At 43.8% G+C, this 14,057-nt stretch overlaps 1 long non-coding RNA gene across 1 annotated transcript in view; it reads right to left on the bottom strand.

The window, feature by feature from the left end:
- Positions 1-5,032, bottom strand: part of LOC126940194 (uncharacterized) — a 28,127-nt gene extending 23,095 nt beyond the window's left edge. Inside the window, exon 1 of the long non-coding RNA XR_007720660.1 lies at positions 4,886-5,032. This is a non-coding gene — a long non-coding RNA (uncharacterized LOC126940194). The remainder of the gene's footprint in view (positions 1-4,885) is intronic.
- Between the last annotated feature and the right edge of the window lie 9,025 nt (positions 5,033-14,057).

Raw genomic sequence — 14,057 nt, forward strand, 5'->3', positions numbered from 1 at the left:
GGAGTTCGAGGTCAGCTTGGGAACACATCAAGACCAAAAAAAAAAAAAAAAAAAAAAAAAAAAAAAAATAAAGACCTTGATCTCTACAAAAAGCAAACAAACAAACAAAAACTTTTAAAAAATTAGCCAGACATGGTGGTATGTACCTGTAGTCCTAGGTACTTGGGAGGATTGAGGCTGGAAGATTGGTTGAGCCCAGAAGTTCAAGGCTTCAGTAAGCTATGATCATACCACTATACTATAGCCTGGGACAGAGTGAGATCATATTTCTAAAGAAAAAAAATAGAATTATTGAGGATCCAAAGAACCTTTGTTTATGAGGATTAGATCTACTGATAATTCCCATATTTGAAATTAAAATGAGACATTTAAAAAATATTTATTTTAAAAAACAGTAATAAATTCGCTATATGTTAACATAAATGACTTTTTTTTTTTTTTTTTTTTTTTTGAGACAGAGTTTCGCTCTTGTTGCCCAGGCTGGAGTGCAATGGCATGACCTCGGCTCACTGTAACCTCTGTCTCCAGCTCCAAGCAATTCTCCTGCCTCAGCATCTCAAGTAGCTGGGATTACAGGTTCCTGCCTCCATGCCCAGCTAATTTTTTTGTAGTTTTAGTAGAGATGGGGTTTCACCATGTTGTCCAGGCTGGTCTTGAACAGTTGACCTCAGGCGACCCACCCACCTCAGCCTCCCAAAGTGCTGGGATTACAGGCATGAGCCACTGCATCGGCCAATATGTTATTTTTATGAAAAATAACTATAGTTTCCCAAACAAAAAAAAAGTAACAAAATAAATGTAGTGAGAATCGTGGCATTGTTTAGCATTTTGTGAAGCTCTGTAATGTCTGTCTCAATAGAAGACAGGTGGATTCTCACATCTATTTCTGCATTCCATCTGTAGTATCTCACTTTAGGTAGCTTCTGGAAAATTAGAATTAAAAAGACCGGAACATCTTAGTATTATCATGAAAACAATTTTGACCTGAGAGAGAATTAGGAACCTTCAGGGGCTTCAACCATGTTTTGTAAACCTGATGGTGCACACTATGGTATATATGGAAAATTATCACATGGCTATAGGGCTATATGGTGTGGTTTGCAGTCCTGGAGGACACCAGCTCAGGAAAGAGTCTTCATTTTTTTTTTTTCTGTTCAAATAAATTGATAGCAATGATAGTTTATTGTCAAGTTCTTATTTTACTTTCTCTACAGGTGAGAAAATACTCGTTGAGGCCTAGTGAATTCAGTTTCAAATTTAATAGTCGTTAACATTACCTTTTCTAATTAGAATCAAAGGATTTTAGAGTTGGAAATGCTGAAAGAGAAATCTACAATGTCTTTTGGTCAAATATGAGATGGCACCACTGGTAGCATGCAAAAAAAGTTAGGTGAGATACCCTCAGGTAGTACACAGACAAGATGTTAAACAAAATATTGACTAAAGTAATGAAAAAGTTATTTCCTTTTAGTGCCTCTTTCTACCTGGTTACACTGAGTGAAAAGTTTTCAGTTTTTTTTTTTTTTTTTTTTTTTGAGACAGAGTCTCGCTCTGTCGCCCAGGCTGGAGTGCAGTGGCGTGATCTAGGCTCACTGCAACCTCCACCTCCTGGTTCAAGCGATTCTTCTGCCTCAGTTTCCCAAGTAGCTGGGACTACAGGCCCCTGCCACCAGGCTTGGCCAATTTTGTGTATTTTTCGTAGAGACTGGGTTTCACCGTGTTAGCCAGCATGGTCTCAATCTCCTGATCTCGTGATCCGACCTCGTAATCTGCCTGCCTCAGCCTCCCAAAGTGCTGGCCTCAGCCTCCCAAAGTGCTGGGCTTATGCCACCGCGCCCAGCCTCAGTTTGTTTTTTGGTATGTCTTCAATATACCCTAACTACCTTGCAGAGTCTTTAACCAACTTGCACATTTTCCAATTTAACATAAGGTTAGCCTAAGGCTGACAGCCTTAGGCAGATAAGAGTATCTAGCTAGAATTTAATGGCATTGTTTTTTCTTTATCTTTATTTTTTTATTACCATCCATTTAGAGCAAGTCATTTTGGGTTTTAATTTAATAAGGTTTAATTTTAAAATATTTTATTTGCTTTTAAAAAATACAGTGATTTAAAGAAAATAGTTGTGAAATAATAATATGAATGGTATGATGATATGGCAAAAGTAATCAAATGAACGACTGAGGTTTGGGGAAAAACAACTTGATTCTATTCCTAATTTAGAGGTAGAAAAATCAAGGCATAGAGAAAATTGATTTGCTGCAGATAGCCATAGTCAGACTTAAACTCTGGTCTTATTCTCAATTCAGAAGTCTTTCTACTACAGCGTAATTAGTGCTAAAGTGTAACACTGAGCATCTTAACGTTAGGACCTGCCTCTGAAGCCAGACAGATTCAGGTTTAAGCTCCAGCATCATTCCAGCCTAGCTGTATAATCATGGACAAATTGCTTAACTTCTATCATCCTTGGTTTCTTCATTTATGAAGTTAACTCAGCTATTTCACCTACTTAATATTTCATTGATATTAAATGAGATAATATTTAAATAGTTAAAATGGCTGCTGACCCTCAATAGACAGAGCTATTTTTATTAGCTGAAGTTACTTTTACTGAACTGCAGAGCATTTGGAGCAAAAGGATCTTCCTTCCTAGCCAAGGCTTGGCTCCAGTGTGTGTGAACTGCATCTGCCACTTGGATCCTTACTTAATTAAAGGTTGGAAACCATTGCATTTCCCTGGAGGGGTCTAACTCGTCTCTGGTTGCAGGGAAGGGAGGTAAAAAGTGTTAACTGGGAAACTCATGCAGCCAAGGGTTAAAATAGCTGAAGAAGAATTCTGGCCTCTGATGTCTGTGATGCAAAGCCAAGTGTGTTTGCCTTTGTGAGCCCAGGAATGCTTCTGGTGAGTCTTGTTTGTTGTGGAAACTGACTTGATCAAAGTGGGGAGAATTAAAAAGATCCATCAGAATAATAGTCAAGGCTGTATATGAAGTCCCCAGACAGAGCCTTGAACCTGAAGGCTCCCACTGAGGACAGACAAGTCAGCTGACAGCAACTGGGAAGAAAAGAGTCTTTTTAGGCAGATGGTGCAGCTAGGAGTATCTATCTCTGGGTAGATAAGAGCTCAGATTTGATGAGGTGTAGTGGTGACACAGAATGCTGACCTTGTGTTTTCTTAGGATTCTTGTAACACCAAGATTGTGGCTTTTAGGTGTCAGTTTTTGAGAGTGAAGTTACTATGTGAAGTAGGCACTTTTTGTAGTAAAGCCTTTGGGAGTGGGGAAACTGTGCTAATTGCACTGGAGATCCTGTGCTAATTGTACCAGAGTGTTTTAAGGCACAATGTCACACTTCTCCCCGTATTAATTTATAAATATTGAAACATTCTCATTATGATTAGGCAGTATTAAGGGATCCTAAGTGGCTGGCACTATTTTAGATTGTTTAGATCAGTTAGTTCCTCCCAGATGAGGATTAGTAAAACTGATATTTTATCAAGTATGAAATGACCTTGGAGCCTCCTGGTTGCTAAGTTAGAATGCATAACCAAGGCAGCCCAGGAATCTAAAGCAGAAGGGTTGGAGATCTAAAAAAATGTCTGGTGTTGCTCATATATTTTAGAGCTGGGAAAACTGAGGCCCAGAGAGAGGAGGCAACTTGTTTGATATTATAGTCAAATCACCTGCCTTTTAACCTGTTGCCATGACAAAGAAGCTACAGAAAATGGAGTAGTGGTCTAGAAGGCGGCCACAGGAGACAGTGTCACCTTCTGGGCATTTGCAAATTGAAATGTTGCAGGCATATCACTCTGTTTTTAGTTTTTGACAAAAATAATAATAATCCTGCGTTTTGTTTGGTTTTTGCTTTTCTTTGTGTGTTTTTATCTTTGTCTTTTTATCTCTAATCCTCCCAGGGCACCCTTCAGCAAGACTGTCCTGTGCAGGTAGATCCAGAGTGAAGCCTTTGTAAAGATTAATAATTCACCCAATACTGCTTCCAGTGAGAGAATTTCATAATCATTTCTCATGTTGAGTGCTTTACAAATCACAAAGCTCTTTAAAATCTATTCTCCCACTGATCCCTTCACAGCCTTAAAGGGAGGCAGAGCATCCATTTCATGGATGCAGTAGGTAAGGCAGAGAGCCAGTGGCTCACTTCGGGTCACACCACCCCAAAGCCACTGAGCCACCCCACCTGGGTCTCCAGTTCCTGGGGACAGTCAGAGTGCAGCACCTCTCACAGCAAGCAGAGACAGGCCAAGACATGTGGAGGAGCCCGCCAATCCCCCAGGATGCATTCCGTGAGCACTCCACTTGGTGGGAGTTTCAGGAAATTCTGCAACAAGGGAGAGGGAGGAGGCTGGGAGAAGTGGAGAGAAATGCTCAGACAGTATGGGGGAGGAGGAGGCAATCTGGAAATCTTGCACCGAAAAAGGTAAGAATTAGGGAAAGGTTCAGACAGGCAGGCTGCAGACTTAAGAGGTGAAATCCCAGGGAAAATTCGTTTCCTTTCTAGGCGCTCCCAGCAACGGCTTCCATGAGGAAAACGTTTGACATACTGCATTAACACCACCACCACCACCACCACCACCACCACCACCACCACCACCACCACCACCACCACCACACACAACTGCCTTCCTGGGGCACCTCTCCCTCTGAATGGGGAGAAGTCTGGGTTCACTTTGCTTTGCAGGCCCTGGGACCCGCTTAACCCAGAGATGAGGGAGAGCCCTGTGGCCTTATCCTTCCTGCCGAGACGCCGGGGAAAGTCGGCCTCTGCATCAAAGCAATGAGAGAGCAATGCGCTATATTTGTCTGCCTCTCTCCTCTCAGTCAAAGCTCTGGCTGATTTCCTGCCCAGGCGCTAACCGGGGTCTCACCCTACCTTCAGGTCTCTCCCTTCCCAGGATTCACTAAAACGGGGAATCCAGGAAAAAGAAGCTGGGCTCTCCGGTTTCTGTTTGTCTTTGGAAACCACTTATGGAGTCGGAATTGGGGCCCGCAAATGTGGACTCTTCAGGAATGACTCCCCCGCTCCAGTCGAGTTACCAAATGAGGCCAATTCATTCTTTGGAATGTAGCAGCCTGGGCAATGATGATTGATACTGACAGCAAAGCTTTCATGTAGCAATATCCCCGGCCGCTGACTGTGAGGAGAAAAGAAAGAACTCTCTGGAATTCACAACATTCCCCCTCCAATTAATCCCCAGCCGCCCCGCTGTGTGTGAATGGGGTGTGCTAGGGATTCGTAGCTGTGATGCGGGGGATTTGCTGATTCCTTGAAGCCCCCTGAGGAGAGGTGATATGGAGAGCAAATAATCAGCATGCAGCGCTGGAGGGATGGAAAGAATTGGCTCGGCTGGGCCTGGCTTTACTATTTGCACACTTTTAGGGACCTCCGAAACTGGGTTTGCAGACAAAAACCTGTGGTTGAGGGGCCCTCAATCCCCGACCTATTGAGAGCCAGGATTGCGGCCGGATCTCCTACTAGCTTAAGATAGGAGCCTTGCCTCAGAAAGAGGGAACCAGAGGCGACTGTCCAAGATGAAGAGGTGACTGGAGTCCCAATTCTCACCCAAGTGCAGGCAGGCAAGGTCTTCCCGGCCACCGCTACCTCGCCGCAGTCACAGGCTTACCCTAACCAATCAAGACTAGAGTTTGCATTGCAGTGTATGCACTGGAGTGAATTGCATTTTTCAATATGAGTCCTGCCTCTCAAAATGCTGCTTATTCCCCCGCCCCCACCCCGCCAGCTCCAGATCCATCTCTGTGAAGCCTTCTCTGCTGGTAAGAATAAACTTTGGGTTCTCTGTGTTTTCAACGCATCTGTGACGGTTAAACTCTTGTTCTGGTTTGTTGGGTGTGAATCTGCCTCACACTGTGAAACGGGAAAGGTTCCCTTGACCCCCTCACATGGTGTGCCACGGGGGTGTGGCTCGCTTCTCCAGTGCCCTGCTGCTCAAACCTCCGGGGGGCATAGAGGCAGGCAGGCATACAGGACTCTGACCCTAAGGCAGTGCCTGGGGGAGAATGTTTACGGCTCCTGAAGCCCCAGTGTGCATGTGTTACAGGGTGCTCTTTCAGTTTTCTATAAGCGACTTGGGTTAAACCAGCTCAATTAAACCCTCTACCTTGTCGCAAGGACAGAGGGCTTTCTGTATCCGGGTTCTTGCCTTGGTGTACCAAAAGAAGCGGATCACACGTGGGGTTGGAGAATGCGCGCAGTTTTATTGAATGGAAGTAGCTCTCCAATGATAGGGGAGCCAGGAGGGAAATGGTTTTCCCCTGAAGTTGGGCTGCTCAGCGAAGTCCAGCTGCTTGTCTTCTTCCGCTGATGTGTTCCTCTCGTAGTCCAGCAGCTAATGTCTTTGACTTTCCAGGGTCTCGGGTTTCTATAGGCCCAGGATGGGGGCGTGGCATGCTGGCGGCGCGGGGAGGTCGGGGGGCGGTCCTTGAAAACGCAACATTTGGTGCGAAGGCGGAAGTGCCTCTCTTTACCTAGGTCCGTGAGGGTAGAGCCCTAGCCAGGGACCGCGCCCTTCTCTCAGGCACTTCAGATACCGCTTCTGCATCATTTAAAGGGACTAGCTCTTCCCTTCCCTGCACTCCTGTATCAATAGCACCCCGGACAGTGCCTGGTTCAAAACGAACAACTAATGTTTATTGAGCACTTACTATGTGGCAGGCACTGAGTTTTTATATTCATTACCACAATCCTCACAGTAATCTCTGGAATAAGTATTATTATTAGCTTTATTGGTTCAGAGAGGAAAGAGGCATAGGAACCATGTGGAAGCAGTAACTTGTAGGTAGGGAGAGTCAGATTCGAACAAGGCTCTCTCATCACAATCTCTGGTTCCCACAACTCTTGCCCTCCTGTAGGCTTCTCATTACTCCTCACTGGGAATGTCTGCCACAGTGCTTCCCACTGCCAAGCGTGCACACCCTCAATTCCCCTCCGCTGCTCACCGCAGCCGGGGAGTCTTTTTAAGAGACCCTCCCAGAAAGATCACTCTCCTGCTTAAAACCCTTCTAGGGTTCCCGGTAGCACTTAGAAGAAAATTCAAACTCCTTAGCTTAGCACATAAGCCCCTTTATGATCAGACACCTGGAAATAAATAAAGATCGAGATGATAATCCTAACAACCTTTGGGAGAACTTTGGTGGACAGGCTGTGCAGCCCCTGGGCCTGGCTCCCTGAGGGTAGTTTCCACTCAAACTCTGTTCCCATCTTGCCACTCCTAACAGTTGCCACTACTTACTTGCTTTCTTGGGTTCCTCTTCCTTCATTCAGGACTAAAGGTGTTAGAAGTAGATTTCACTTCTGGTTCCACTGTAGCTGAAAGGGGTTCAAGATGAACACTTGATTTTTAAAGTTTTTTTTTTTTTAGCTGTTGTTGCCAGGAACCACATGACACTAGGCAAATACTATGAGAATGTTCTTAACTATTAAATGCTCAGTGTCAACCAATCTGCATTTTCATACATTGCAGGCCAAAAAAATTAACTTTTGCACACCAAATTTGAGCATTCATCAATCAGCTGACAAATGAAATATCAGGCTCTCCCACGGGGCATGCCTGCCAGCCACTGCGCAGTTTTAGCAGCGGCAGCAGCAGCAGCAGCAGCAGCTTTGTTTTCTCAGCAGCATTAGTACAATTAGTTAAGCATTTCATTATGGAGTGTCCGTATTTTATAAAAACACATGTACAAGCCATTTCACTTTTCATTCGACAGTCCATCAACTAATATTTATCGACTCACATTTATATGTGGGCAGAGGATCTGTGGTGGGCAGTCAAGGTCCTTGGTAATGTCACAAGGTCTTGTGGCTGTGCCAGGAGAGCTGAGAAAGACAATGGACAAACAAATAAATATGGTCAGCATCATCAGAAAATCAAACCGGTTGATGTGATAGAGGAGTGGGTGGGCTTGCTTTAGAACAGTCAGAGGAAGGGCTTTCTAAGCAGTGACGTGACCTGTATAAGAAGGATCCATCCAATGCAACTAATTGGAAGTATAGCATTGCAAACAAAAGGCAAGGGCCTGAGGTGGAGAGAAGCCTGGCTTCTTTGGAGACAGTAAGAAGGCTGGTGGGACTCAAGGATTTGACTGAGCAGGAGATGGAGTGGGAGATTAGGTGGGAGATATGAGCAAATAGATCATTAGGGTCTTGTAGGGCAATGGCTTTCAACTCTTTTAATGTGGCCCCAGAGTAAGAAATTTATTTTCCATCACAGTCTAGCACACACACATATCTGAGAGAGAAACTTCATGAAATTATACTTTTTTTTTTTTTTTTTTTTTTTGAGACGGAGTCTCGCTGTGTCGCCCGGGCTAGAGTGCAGTGGCCGGATCTCAGCTCACTGCAAGCTCCGCCTCCGGGGTTTACGCCATTCTCCTGCCTCATCCTCCCCGAGTAGCTGGGACTACAGGCGCCCGCCATCTCGCCCGGCTAGTTTTTTGTATTTTTTAGTAGAGACGGGGTTTCACCGTGTTAGCCAGGATGGTCTCGATCTCCTGACCTCGTGATCCACCCGTCTCGGCCTCCCAAAGTGCTGGGATTACAGGCTTGAGCCACCGCGCGCCTGGCCACTTTTTTTTTTTTTTTTTTCAGTTGGGTCTCAATCTGTCACCCAGACTGGAGTGCAGTGGCCCAATCACAGCTCACTGCAGCCTCAGCCTCCGGGGCTGATCCTCCCACCTCAGTCCCCTTTGCCCACCAGTAGCTGGGACTACAGGCCCACACCACTACACCTGGCTCATTTTGTATTTTTTGTAGACACTGGATTTCAACATTTTGCCCAGGCTGTTTCAAACTCCTATGCTCAAGCCATCTGCCTCAGCGTCCCAAAGTGCTGGAATTACATGCGTGAGCCACCATGCCGGGCCCTTATAAAATAATACTTATCTTTACTACACATGGTACCTTTGATATCTTCTGTCTTATTTTATTTTAAAATGCTGATCTTTACCTAGTACATTGGTTTAACAATCTAGTAAATGGTTTGGTTTGAAAAACTCTGTCCTAGACCATAGTAAGGGGCTTGGATTCTATTCTTGGTGTAATTGGAAACCCTTGGAAAGTTGTAAGCAGGGGAGTAACATGGTCTGATTTACATTTAAATTTTTTTTTTTTTTTTTTTTTTTTTTTTTTTTTTTTTTTTGGCGAGGTCTTGGTCTGTTACCCAGGTCTGTCACTCCAGGTACTCAGGAGGATTGCTTGCACTCAGGAGTCGGAGTCCAGAATGGACAACACAGCGAGACCCTTATATCTAAAAGAAAAAGAACATAAAAGCAAAATGCTGTCAGCCCAGCATTTCTATTTATGGCTTTTTTTGAGATGGAGTTTCGCTCTTGTCGCCCAGGCTGGAGTGCAGTGGCGCAATCTCAGCTGGCTGCAACCTCCACCTCCCGGGTTCAAGCGATTCTCCTGCCTCAGCCTCCCGAGTAGCTGGGACTATAGGTGCCTGCCATCATGCCCGGCTAATTTTTTGTATTTTAGTAGAGATGGGGTTTCGCCATGTTGAGCAGGCTGGTCTTGAACTCCTGACATCAGGTGATCCGCCTGCCTCAGCCTCCCGAAGTTCTGGGATTAGAGGCGTGAGTCACTGTGCCCGACCTAGTCCAGCATCTCTAAACTGTAATCAAGAATTTTACAATATTTTTAGCTTTCTGGAGATAGAGCACCACTCACATTGTTTGCGTGAGCTTGTCTTGAACTTTCACTTTAGTGTCATCTTAGGAATTCCTTACAAAAATGAGGGTCTAGTAGTTATCCTGTGTTTCTATTTAAAACCATGCTCGGCCGGACATGCTGGCTCATGCCTATAATCCCAGCACTTTGGGAGGCCAAGGCAGGCAGATCACAAGGTCAAGAGATCAAGACCATCCTGGCCAACATGGTGAAACCCTGTCTCTACTAAAAATACAAAAATTAGCTGGGCGTGGTGGCATGCACCTGTAGTTACTGCTACTTGGGAGGCTGAGGCAGGAGAATCGCTTGAACCCGGGAGGCAGAGGTTGCAGTGAACCAAGATTGAGCCACTGCACTTCAGCCTAGGCAACAGAGCAACACAACGTCTCAAAAAAAAAAAAAAAAAAAAAAAAGCCATGCTCTTATTCCCTCACACCTATGTCAGCTGTTCTAGGTAACTTTTTTTTTTTTTTTTTTTTTTTTTTTTTTTTAGGCAGAGTCTCGCTCTGTCACCCAGGCTGGAATGCAGTGGTGTGATCTCGACTCACTACAACCTCCGCCCCCCAGGTTCAAGTGATCCTCCTGCCTCAGCCTCCCGAGTAGCTGGGATTACAGGTGCGCTGTAATTTTGTTTGTACTTTTAGTAGAGACAGGGTTTCACCATCTTGGTCAGGTGGATCTTGAACTCCTGACCTCGTGATCCACCTGCCTCGGCCTCCCAAAGTGCTGGGATTGCAGGTGTGAGCTGAGCCACTGCGTCCAGCCTTTTCTAACTAACTTTTTTCCTAGGGCTGGAACATATCTCTCTTCCACCTTCCTTCATAAGGAGTCTCCACCATTGGTCTTCTATTTCTCCCTACCTTTCAGACAGGTATAGGTCCAGAATGTCTTACTTGTGTAAACCGTTCCAAGAAACAGAAAATTCTTGACTCTCACCTTCTTTTTCCTTCATTCTTTTCTTTTTTGCTTGCTTCCTTTCTTTCCTTCCTCCTTCCCTTCTTTCCTCCATTCTTTCCTTCCTTCCTTTTTTTGTTTCCTCAGGGACAGTGGTTTTCAAATGTTAAATGAAATCTTCAGTTAAAGCCCCAAACCAGATAAACAAAGGAAGAAGTGGTACCCTTTTCCCCTTTTGTAGGGACCCTAGAAGCATCTTCATGGAATCCTTGGACTCCACAAATCACAGTGTGAGGACTAATGCTGAAATAGATTCATTTCCTTTTTAGGGAGACTTTAGGCAAGAGCAATCTCTAATCTCTATGAGCCAGCTGTTTACCCAGAGAAGGTAAATTAAGATTATTCTCTGTGACAGTGTCACTGCTGGGATTTCACCCTGGAGGAATAGTGGAGACCCAGAAAGCTTACTTACGTTGCCTCTTTAAAGAGAATCATACTTCATCAGTTGATCAGAAAATATTATGCAGTATACCTAATAATTGAAATAATTTAATAAAAATACATGGATGTGATTTTTTTTTAAAGCAAACTATAATGGAGTTTAAATAATGCTCACTTTGGAATAAGAAAACTTGGGGTCAGTCTTAGTTCTGTCTCTTACCAGCTGAAAGCCTGGCATAAGAGTAAGTAGTGTGGTTTTTCTGAGCCTCAGATTCTTTATCTGTTAGTTAGACATAAAACAATCCTCATAGGTTTATGGTGAAGATTAAATAGGCATAACATTCAGAGCACCTAGTACCCGGCAGTATTTGTCATGCTGTAGGCTCTTAACATAAGACAAATGGTTATTATGATTACACATGTGCCTACTTCTGGGGACAAAGATGAAAGCCTAGGTCGGATATGGCCTCCAGCCCTGCAAATGCTGCTGAGAGGTCTAGCTGATATTGAAATGGAGCATGAAGAGTGTTTAAGGGCTAAGTGAAATGGATTTTGTAATGTATGGTCATACTTTGGATGGCTTCTCAGAAATGCAAGTCTCCTATATACCTAAGGAAATATAAAAGCCAAAAAAATTTTGGAACCTGGCCTAATGGCCTAGATTCTTTTGGGTCAATATCACTTGTTCTCATTGTTCTTTTTAATAGAGGTTAGGTCATGACCACAGCTCTTTTCTACATTACTTCATACTGGGACTCCTCCCTGAGTTTGCAGAGCACAAAACACAAAGGACAAACATAACCAAGCACCATGTTCATGCTAAAGGGTCTGCATAATTGAAATTGAAATTCACCCTATGCATTCTTTCATTCGTTCAACTAATGTTTAGTGAGTTTTGGGTATTGGAAATATACATATGCAGATGCTGTATCGTGACGGTGGTAAAACCTACAAATCTCTGCCCTCATGAGGGGTCTGATAATAGATAAATATATTAGATAATCACAAGTTATGCTTGTGTGATAAAGAAAGTAGGCATGATGCTGTGATGAAGGCTAACAGGGGAGCATGTTTAAGGAAGGCTTCTCATAAGAGAAGGTGTTCAAGATGAGACCAAAGAGCCAGCCAAGTGAAGAGTCAGTGGAGGAGCTCTCTGAGCAGAGTCATGGCAAAAGTGCTGAGATGAGGAAGAACAGGGAAAGTCTGCAGAGCTTCTAGAAAGCCTGCATGACTAGAGTATAATGAAGGAAAGAGAAAGGCAGGAGCCCATTCAGCAGGCCTTTGGAACCATGACAAGGTATTCAAACATTTTCTAAGCCCATGGGAAGCTATTGAGGGCTTTAAAGTAGGGGAGTGACACAAGCTGATTCACATTTTCAAAACCATCACTGTGGAGAGGACTGGTGGGAGAGGACTGAGAGTGGGTACAGTGGGGCAGCTATGAGGAGCCACAGATGAAAGTGAGTGGTGACTTGGAACTGAGAGGACTAGAGAGATGCAGGATCTATTTTGGAAGCAGAGCCAGTAGGACTTGCTGGTAGGATACAGGAAGTGAGAAAAGGGAGAGAATTCTGGTTTCTGGCTTTAGTAACTGTACCAGTGGTTATCATTGTCAGGGAAAGGCAAGACTGCGATATGATCAGTTTAGGAATGGGATGAGGGAGAATCAATTGTTCCAGTTTGGAAATGTTAAGTTTGCAATGTCAGTGGGACAGCCGAACAGATATGCCAAGAAGGCATTTGGATATAGAAGAGAGTCTAGAATGCAGAGAAGTGGGCTAAGCTGGAGTCAGAAGTTTGAGAGTCTTCAGAAAATCGTTTGTATTTGAATCCAAGGGGATGGATAAAATCATATGGGGAAAGAAGGAAAAGGGTGCAGGACTCACCCCTGGGGACTCTAAAATTAAGATGATTGTAGAGAAAAAGGAACTAGCACAGGAAACTGAAAAGCCATGGCTGTGAGGTATGAAAGGGAAAATGTTGACTACAGGGGAAAAAAGTATGTATTATAAGAATGAAGGAGAAATCAACTGTGCCAAAGGCTGCTGATAATTCATTTGCAACCCCCAAACCTCTTTATATGAGAGTCAACAACATCCATGGGCAAGGTTGATTTTGGCTACATCTAAGAGATAAATATCTGGTGGACAATTTGTTTAACATTTCTGAGTGTTAGTTTTCTCATTTGAAAAATAGGAACAATGCATACACTTCCTAGTGTATGCGCTTTTGTAAACACTGAATAAGAAAATTTATATAAACTATTCCCAGAATACTAGGCAATAATGTTCAATAAGTGGCAGCCATTATTATGAAAAAGCATTATGTTTGGAAACCAGAGGGCCCACATTCTAGTGAAAATGCTATAATTAACAGTAATTTCCTTGGGTAAACAGTTGTTCGAATTTTAATTTTCCCATCAGGGAAATGGGGACAAAAATTTCTGTCTTGCCATCTTTTCTCATAGGGCTGTCTGATGGATTAAATGGCATTGTGAATGTGAAAGGGCTCTATAAGCCATTCAATGCAAAGAAGATAGGAATAATTTCTTTTGTTTTCTTTCCTTTTTTTTTTTTTTTTTTTTTTGAGACAATGTCTCGCTCTGTCACCCAGGCTGGAGTGCGGTGGCCTGATCACAGCTCACTGCAACCTCTGCCTCCTGGACTCAAGTGATCCTCCCCCCTCAGCCTCCTGAGTAGCTGGGACTATGGTTGTGTGCCACCATGCTCAGCTGATTTTTCTATTTTTAGTAGAGACTAGGTTTCTCCATGTTGACCGGGCTGGTCTCAAACTCCTGGGCTCAAGCGATCTGCCTGCCTTGGCCTCCCAAAATACTGGGATTACAGACATGAGCCACCTTTCCTTGCTCCATCTGAAGAACTTCTAATTGTCCAACAGAATTTTTATTTGTCTAGCTTTCAAATCAGTTGAATAGCTATACTTTAGGAGAGCAGTGAATAGGTTTGAGGGAGGCAATAGACAATACTCTGAGAAATAAAGCTTTTTAGGTGGTCCAAACTGACCA

The sequence above is a fragment of the Macaca thibetana genome, chromosome 1 (genome assembly GCF_024542745.1).
Source record: "Macaca thibetana thibetana isolate TM-01 chromosome 1, ASM2454274v1, whole genome shotgun sequence".
In the NCBI taxonomy this organism is placed as follows: Eukaryota; Metazoa; Chordata; class Mammalia; order Primates; family Cercopithecidae; genus Macaca; species Macaca thibetana.